This window comes from Pongo abelii, chromosome 8, assembly GCF_028885655.2.
Source record: "Pongo abelii isolate AG06213 chromosome 8, NHGRI_mPonAbe1-v2.0_pri, whole genome shotgun sequence".
NCBI lineage: Eukaryota > Metazoa > Chordata > Mammalia > Primates > Hominidae > Pongo > Pongo abelii.
Window position 1 is genome coordinate 4,726,018 of NC_071993.2, and position 9,085 is coordinate 4,735,102.

Sequence of the window (9,085 nt, forward strand, 5' to 3'; positions counted from 1 at the left end):
TTTTCTGTTGTGGTAACTAAAGATCACAAACTGGGTAATTTATATATTAAAAAAGTTTATTTAGCTCATAGTTCTAGTGGCTGGAAGTCCACAGTGCCGGCATCTGTGAGGGCCTTCTTGCTGCCTCACCTCATGGCAGAGGGCATCACATGGTGAGAGCAGGAGCAAGGGAGCCAGAGAGAGCTCACTTGCATAACAATAATGCTCCTGTGATAATAAACCCACTTCTGTGACAGCAACATGCATCCCATCATGAGAATAGAGCTCTCATTCATCCATTCATCTCATCACAGGGGCAGAAGGATTAAGTTTCTAACACATGAACTTTTGGGGGACACATTCAATACATAGCACTCCCAAAATATTCACTAAGAGCGAAAGTAAATTGATTTAATTTCGGACTGTTCTTGGCAGTCCAAAAGCAGAGTTTCCAAGTTTTACAATAGATAATTAAAATGATTGAATAATATTCTAAAAAAAAAAAAAACCAACCTTCAGAAGAAAGTTAGAAAATCTGAAGATGAAATTTTTTAAGGCATAAAATACGTGCAGTTTATAGACAATGCAGACATGCTAAGAAGTGAAAATGTGCTTTGACATTCTCAGATTGGTTAAGGATTTTGCAACAAAATAACTTACTTACCAGTGTCAGGGCATGATAGAATATGAGTTCCTAATGAATTTTTATGCGTGGGTTTCTGTGACCCAAATTATGCTGAAGAAAGTGAGAGACACCACCTTTTTAAAAATTTTACATAGCCTGTGGCCACTGCAATTACTTAATCCCTTTGGAAAATTGCTGAAGCCTGGCACGTTTTGTAATGAACTTTGTCTCTTCACTACCAAAAGTCATTAAAAGTAACTTAAGTGAGGAAAGAAACACAATCGATAATTGAATATTTCAAAGGGATCGGCATTTTTAAAAACTGGGTATGTATTAATACGCTATATCTGACATATGACATGAAAATGACATATACAATATGGTTTTGTTTATACTATTGTATATATCTTATACATTTCGTGTTATAATACATTTTGAATATATGTGTATATATACACACAAATATATAGGAAAATAAAACTAAATATTATCAGAATGTTTATTTCTTAATGATGGGAATTTGAGTGGTTCATTTTTTACTTTACTTCTATTGTTACTCATTTGGTATTTTCCAAATTTTGTTCAGTGATTTTGTATTACTTTTGCAATGATAGACATTATGTTTGGAGGCAGAAAAAATAAGGGAACAGACAAGAAATGTTCATTTGAAAATTCTAAATGCAGTACGCACCTGAAGTCAAAGGGTCCCCCGTCACTGAAAAACCAAAGCTCCCCATATCAAAGAAGCGTGGGCGCTTCCGCCCCCTACTGTCCATCTTCAGTAACTGTCCAGTGAGTCTCCGCCTTTTGTTAGCAGGAATCCAAGAATCTCCTGGGAAGCTTGCTGTTTGCAAAATTAGGAAATCTTGAGCTACATCCTCAGATAATCTGAGGCTGGATACCGTCAGACTATACTCTGAGAAACATCATCAAAATTAAGTTACACGACCTGATCACAGCTACAGTAATAAAATCAGAAAAAATATGGACGTCATATTTAGAAACACAAATAGGCAACGAGATTTCTTTCAGTTTTAAAAAAGTATATTAGTATATAACATAATATAGTATGTATTAAAATAATATACATTTAAGGGTATATAAATATATGCTTAGTACACATTGTCAGTATTAATATCAATACATTACCTTTTATACATACGTATGTATGTATGTTTGTGTATGCACATGCAGCTTTATATTTGCCTATGTAGTTGTATATATGTAGAGTGCATAGTATAGTGTGGATGTGTGCATATGTGGTGTGCATATATAGTATATATAGTACACACACACAGAGTCCTGCACGTACACACACAGAGCCATGCATCATTTAACAACGGGGATACATTCTGAGAAACGCATCCGTAGGTGATTTTGTTGTTATGCAAACATCATAGTGTGAACTTTCACAAAACTAGATGGAAGAGCCTACCACACACCTACTGCTTCTAGGCAACAAACATGTACAGCCTGTTATTGTCCTGAATACTGTAGGCAATTGTAACACAATGGTATTTGCATATCTAAACATAGAAAAGATACAGTAAAAATACGGTATAAAAGATAAAAATGATACACCTGTGTAAGACACTCACCATGAATGCAGCTTTCAGGACTGGAAGTTGCTCTGGGCGGGTCAGTGAGCGAGTGGTGAGTAGATGTGAAAGCCCTGGACATTACTATACGCTACTGTAGACTTTACAAACACTGTACACTTGGGCTACACAAAATGTACAAAAAAATTTTCTCTCGTCAATAATGAATTAACCTTAGCCCACTATAACTTTTTTTACAGTATAAACTTTTCACTTTGTTTTAACTTTCTGACTCTTGTAATTATACTCCACTGAAAACACAAACCCACTGTACAGCTGAACAAAAATATTGTCTCTTTTTATATCCGTATTCTATAAGTGCTCTTATACTGTTTCATTTTTTAATTTTTAAACTTTTGTTAAAAACTAAAACACAAACCACACAGTAGCCTACACCTACACAGGGTCAGGATCATTATCACTGTCTTCCACCTACATTTCTTGCCCCATTGGAAGGTCTTCAGGGGCAATGTCACTCGTTAAGCTGGCATCTCCTATGATGACAATGCCTTTTTCTGGATAGCTCCTGAGGGAAGTACCTGAAGCTGTTTCACAACTAACCTTTTAATAATATATTAACATAAAGAGTACAATCTAAAATAACAATAAAAAGTATAGTATATTAAATAAACTAGTAACCTAATCATTTATTATCATTGTCAAGTATTATGTGCTATACCTAATTGTATGTGCTGTATTTTTATATGACTGGCAGTGCAGTAAGTCTGCGTACACAAGCATCACCACGAACACAGGACTAATGCATTTTGCTACAGTCTTACAGTGGCAACTGCCTGATGAGTTGGCAGGAGCTTGCCAGCTCCATTATAATCTTGAGGGATCACCATTATATGTGGTCCTTTGTTGAGCAAAACGTTGTTATGCTGTACACGACTGTGTGTACTTTTACAAATAATGCTGCATTTGTCTTTTCAGAAATTATCAAGACCCTAACCTGTGATTAACATCTGCATTTTAACTCTAAAGCTGATAAAAGCTTTTCCTCATTTTGAAGTTATTTGAAGTTGAAGGTTTTTTAAAAGGTGACATATATAAGTTCCTAAAAATCATTATTTACTAAATTCAGCATTTCTTCTGAGTTAGGTTTAATGTTGTAAAATCTCACAAGCAATTTATTTAAAGTCAGTTAAAGACATTGAAGCCAAATTCCTTTTTAAAATGTGCTCTCAGTTGCAGTTGAACACAGTTACACGTGCCTCTTTGAAGGAAAACGTAGGCACAGTGATAAATGCAGTGTTGCCTTACCCATAACCAAATAGAAATAGCTGCATCAACAGTCGGAGCCCAGGAACCAAATAGGACTGAAAAGAAAACAAGAAAACATCATCAGTTTGGCAGCAAATCCACTGTCACTATACTCCCTGGCACTGGCCTTTGGCCTGGAAAGCACTTGTCTATAACGGCTTCTTTGTTTTCTGAGACGTCATCTGTAAATACTGAAATATTGAAACCTAGTCCAGGCTTTTGATACCGTATTCTTAAACCTGTTTTGAAAACCTGAGATAATTGCTTTAAAAATGAGTTCATCTATCTGTTATTTGATTTAGAAATACATTGGATTAGGTCTTATACGTCAATCAGAAACTTGTCTTTTTTTTTTTTTTTTTTTTTTCCTAGACGGAATCTCACTCTGTCACCAGGCTGGAGTGCAGCGGGCAATCTTGGCTCACTGCAACCTCCGCCTCCTGGGTTCAAGTGATTCTCCCGCCTCAGCCTCCCGAGTAGCTGGGACTACAGGCGCGTGCCACCACGCCCAGCTAATTTTTGTATTTTTAGTAGAGACGAGGTTTCACCATGTTGGTCAGGATTATCTCGACCTTCTGAATTCATGATTCACCTACCTCAGCCTCCAAAGTGCTGGGATTATAGATGTGAGCCACCATGCCAGGCCGAAACTGGCCATTTTTAAACATACACATTTGTCCTTTATGTGATGTTCGCCTGGTGCTGAATCTGTCTGCCATTCCCAGACTGTGGAGTTAGGGCATGAAGTTCCTGAATCCTATATCCATCACAACTGATGCTCACAATTGATGCTGTAACCACAGCATGAGATGCTGTGAAGAACAAATGAGATAAGTAATGTGAAAAGGCTGTGAAATGAGTGAAGCCCCATGTAAACAACTGGTACCAAAAGCTTCTCACTGCTACTGAATTGGAAGAATTAAGAAAGAGGTGGATGTCAGCTTTCTTTCCTCCTCTAGTCAATTCACTTTTGCCCAAATACCTGGTGAAATGTGACTCTCATGTGTGTATTAACTGCAAGAGTGTCACAAATGCTGCCTTCCACTGCGCCTCCGTGGAGCGAACTTAACAGTAAAATTTAATCTAAAAATTTGTCTTGTCTTTTTTATGCAGCTTTTTGGATTGGCTCACAGTTTTCCTACTTTTCTGTCCTGTCATTTGAGAATAATACATTTCAAGAGATGCTCTTGGAAAACACATTTGATGGAGAGGTTGATTTTTGCAACCTGTATGCCATAGTCAGGTACTCTTGGTTCTTGGTATAAATTAGACATATAATGGAAAATTCTATTCTATTACTAGAACTCCCTGGAGCCCCCAAAGCAGGGTCCCTGACAGAAACTACATCTCTAGGGGACCTAACCACTGTTAGAACTTGGTGCCAAGGGGTGAGGAAGGCATGAATTCCACCCCCTGTGCTAATATCTCCCTCCTCCCGCCTACCACATGGGAGCCCAGGCAGCACAATCTATAGAAATCAGCTTCCCTGACTGAAAAATTACATAGGAAAAGGTGAAGAATTAATGCAGGTAAACGAAAGAAACCCAGCACACCCATAATGTCTATTATATAGCTGTTTATAGGTGTCCCTAAATCAACCAAGAAGGTGTGCCTGACACCTTATCTATTTCCTGAAAGATTTCCTTTCTCTGCACCTCTCTGTCTCCCTCTCTCCCTCTCTCTGAGTCTCATCCTCCTCTGCATTCTTTTCTCTTCTGCCCCTTCCCCCTCCATGCTATCTCTTGCTCTTCTCCCTTCCTTCCCCTCTCTGTCTCTCCCCATCTTTACTCATTATGGCTACTTTGCCTGACTACTCTTGAGTTATTTTGACTTGGACTAGAAAAGAAAAAACCAGAGCCAACAAAATGGAACAAAGAATTTGTCCTTTCTCCTGAACATTAGAATCTTTGGTGATTTATGTGTAGCTTTCCTAGGATAATATGAGACTCATGTTTACAGGGAACATGGAAATCCAGGAAACAGAGACAGAAGTCACCTTCCTTTCCCCGCACTCCCTTCAATTGCATCACTGGACTGGACCCATGAATAGACACCAAGGGGACAGGCGTGGTGGCTCCCGCCAGTAACCTCAACACTTGGGGAGACTGAGGCAGGCAGATCACCTGAGATCAGGAGTTAGAGACCACCCTGGCCAACATGGTGAAACCTCTTCTCTACTAAAAACACAAAAATTAGCTGGGTGTGGTGGTGCACACCTGTAATCCCAGCTACTTGGGAGGCTGAGGCAGGAGAATCACTTGAACCTGGAAGGCAGAGGTTACAGTGAGCAGAGATCACACCACTGCCCTCCAGCCCAAGAGACAGAGTGAGACTCTGTCTCAAAAAAATATAGACAGCAAGAGCCCACTGTGGGTTAGGCTCTGTGCCTGCTGCCAGAGGGTCTCAGGGCCAAACGTTAGTATTCAGTGGCATAGGTGAATAAGTGACTCGATGGACAAAAGTCATATTATGGCAACTAAACTACTTTACATGCTGGAAAACAACCAGATTTTGCTCATATTATCTTAAGAGATCCAAGTGTTTTTGTGAACAAAATAGCCAAGAATACAGTGATGCAACATCTCCTTTTTAGCTAATTTACCAAAGGTGTATGCCAGATAAGGATATGTATATAAGGTCACTTTATAATCTATATTTGGCAGTGGCTATGCAAATAATTGTAGTTTTGATATGACTTGATCACCCTAGCAGTGACGTCTCCTACTCTGTGGCCATGCGTGGATGTGAACTCTGTAACGAGGGAGAGAACTAAAAGCATCAGGACTGGCTGCTGGACTGGACTCCTCCACTCCGTTTGTGTTTCCTTTTCTTTCTTGCAGAAGAGCCGTCCTCTGGCAGGTATGTGAAAGAACTGCCCATGAGGAGTGAGAGGCTACTTCACACACCTCGCGGCTCAGCTCCCCGGAGACGGCTTTACAGGCACACAAGCCCCTCTCCCAAGCCATCTGCCAGGAGCCCCATGAGGAACACGGCACAGCGCCTGCATCAGAAGCCCATGGGTTTGCCTATCACATGTGTTGTTTTCTCCTGATCTGTGGCTCACAGGCTCAGCATGACCCAACCTCCTAGATTTCTCCCTCAGTGCCATTTGCAGTGCCCCCAAGCACTTTCCTCCACTCCAGTCCCTGAGCGCATGCCAACGGCCCTATTTTCAGCCACCCCCTCCATGCCTCTTGTCTGTCTCTAGCTGACAAGCAGATTATCTCTTGTGTCCACTTTGTTTGCCAATGTACTTTGGCACCATTGAATTCCAACACATGAAGTAAACTGAACTGTGTACAACGCTGAGCACACACGTGGTTTGGAGAGCAGCCCCTTGTCAGGATCCAAAATATTCCCAAGCCTTGTTGATATTTGGGTCACTGCAGAGCTCTGAGTCCCCCTTCCTTTTTAATCTTCTTCCCTTCGACTCATTCTCAATTTCTTTCTCTGAAACCATGTGTGAACACACTTATTCTTTCGAATAGATGCATACTGTTCTTGCTTATATTTTTCTGTAACCGTCATATCTAATAAATACTTATCATCCAGGAAAAAATGTTGTTGGGCAATAATAACATGCTAAATAATGGCAAGTCCGTTATCATATTTTTGTAGCAATATTTCCTTTACTTGTCACACACACACTTGATGGAAAACTTCCAAAAGTTAATTTGAAGCAGTCTTTTCAGAAACCAAAACTGAATAAAATCATTTACCATCGTTCAAAATAGCAGTCCCCAATATTAATAGTAGCAGGGACCTATTCTGTCCATGGATGTGGTAGGTGGGGGATGCTTTGGGGATGAAACTGTTCTTCTCAGGCATTAGATCCTCATAAACAGCACCATCTAGATCCCTGGCATGCACCGTTCACAGTAGGGTTTGCACTACTGTGGGAGTCTAATGCCGCAGCTGATCTGACAGGAGGCAGAGCTCAGGCAGTTGTGCCCAATTGCCCATCACTCATCTCCTGCTGTGCATTCCTAACAGGCCACGGACCAGTACTAGTCTGTAGCCTGGGGGTTGGGAACCCCTGATTTAAAACATCCTTTTTTAAAGATTGGCACAAGTATACCTGGTTTTGCTATAATTATATTAACTGCATATCTGTATGCTATCCCAACTAGCCTGGCTTTTATTTCTGCTTTTTCACTTTGGTGACTTCTGTCTCTGTTTCCTGGATTTCCATGTTCCCTGTAAATATGAGTCTTATATTATCCTAGGGAAGCTACACATAAATCACCAAAGATCCTAATGTTCAGGAGAAAGGGCAAATTCTTTGTTCCATTTTGTTGGCTCTGGTTTTTTCTTTTCTAGTCCAAGTCAAAATAACTCAAGGGTAGTCGGGCAAAGTAGCCATAATGAGTAAACACTTAACAGGGCGTTTCACCCAGCAACTGTCTGCAGATAGCAGTTGCATGAATCATGCAGAACACGTGGATGTCTGTTAGTCTCCAGGGATTACCAGGCTCTGACTCAAGGGTGGAGTTTGGTTACAGAGGTACTTCACATGCCTCAGCACCCTGGGTAATGTCAGTTGATCCTATTATAGGCACAGGATCAGCAGTATTCAGACCAACACTGTGTTCATTCAGTTCCAGTCCAAAATTACAGTGGCACAGCCAAATAAATCTAGGTGGCACAGAAGAAGCTACTTATAACAGAAGCTACTGGAAGTCCAGCTTAGCTATGGCTCCAGGCTTAAACAGATTCCCCTGTCAATATCCTATTTGTCACTCCAGGACGGTGTGTCAAAGCAACGGGCTAGGTTTCACCCTGCCCCTGTCTTCAGTTTCCTTGATGTTTAAATGCCTCTGTTCAGGAATCTGTTTGAGAAACAGATCTATTTTTACTCATAATTACTTCTCCATCTGTCTCGGTATTTTCTATAAACAGAGATTAACGTCCTGCATGTTAACCTATTTTAATCTGTGAACTATTCAGAGCCAAAATGTCTTTTTAAAGAGTAACAAGATGATATGAACATTCTGTTTCACAAGGCAGAGCTGAGCATTACTGCAGGTTCTTCAAACCATTCAAAAAAGAATGGCTTTAAAAATAAAGTCTAAGGAGCGTTTCATTCACTACCATGAAACTACATATTGGCTTGATTTTTTTAAGCTAGCAGGAAAAAGCATTCTCATGAAATGTTTAACATGGATATTTTTCTTTGTGTGGGTTCTCCCTTTGATGTATTTTGGAGGTAATTTAAGAATGAGGGTTTGGGACTGGTAGGGCCTCCATCATCTATTACACCATCTTGAATAAATCCCTGAAGTTCTCATTTCTTAAGGTTCTCCATACACAAAATGGGAACAAAAATGCCCGAGTCTAACTGAAAATGTTATTGAAAGGATGATATAAAGTAATGTGAAAAACATATAAAGAATTGCCCAAATACGTGAAATCCTGTTATAATTAAAGCTAGAGTCGTTAGGTGGAATTCAACCATTACTACATAAATAAATGGACATTAAAGACTCATTGGCTTCACTAAATCAACATCTGTTAAACAATTATGTAATATATGCCCTTGTGGATTTTCTGGCAAAGCTGAAGGTCTTTGAAATATAAGAAGTGAATGCTTGCATTGCTCATTTGAAAAATACTTTCT

The 9,085-nt window shown here is 39.8% G+C and overlaps 1 long non-coding RNA gene across 1 annotated transcript; it reads left to right on the forward strand.

Moving 5' to 3' along the window:
* Positions 1-765: 765 nt before the first annotated feature.
* On the forward strand, positions 766-7,027 carry LOC129048501 (uncharacterized). The gene is made up of 3 exons (XR_008510873.2): positions 766-930; positions 4,582-4,711; positions 6,309-7,027. It is a non-coding gene; the product is annotated as an uncharacterized LOC129048501 (long non-coding RNA).
* Positions 7,028-9,085: the final 2,058 nt, after the last annotated feature.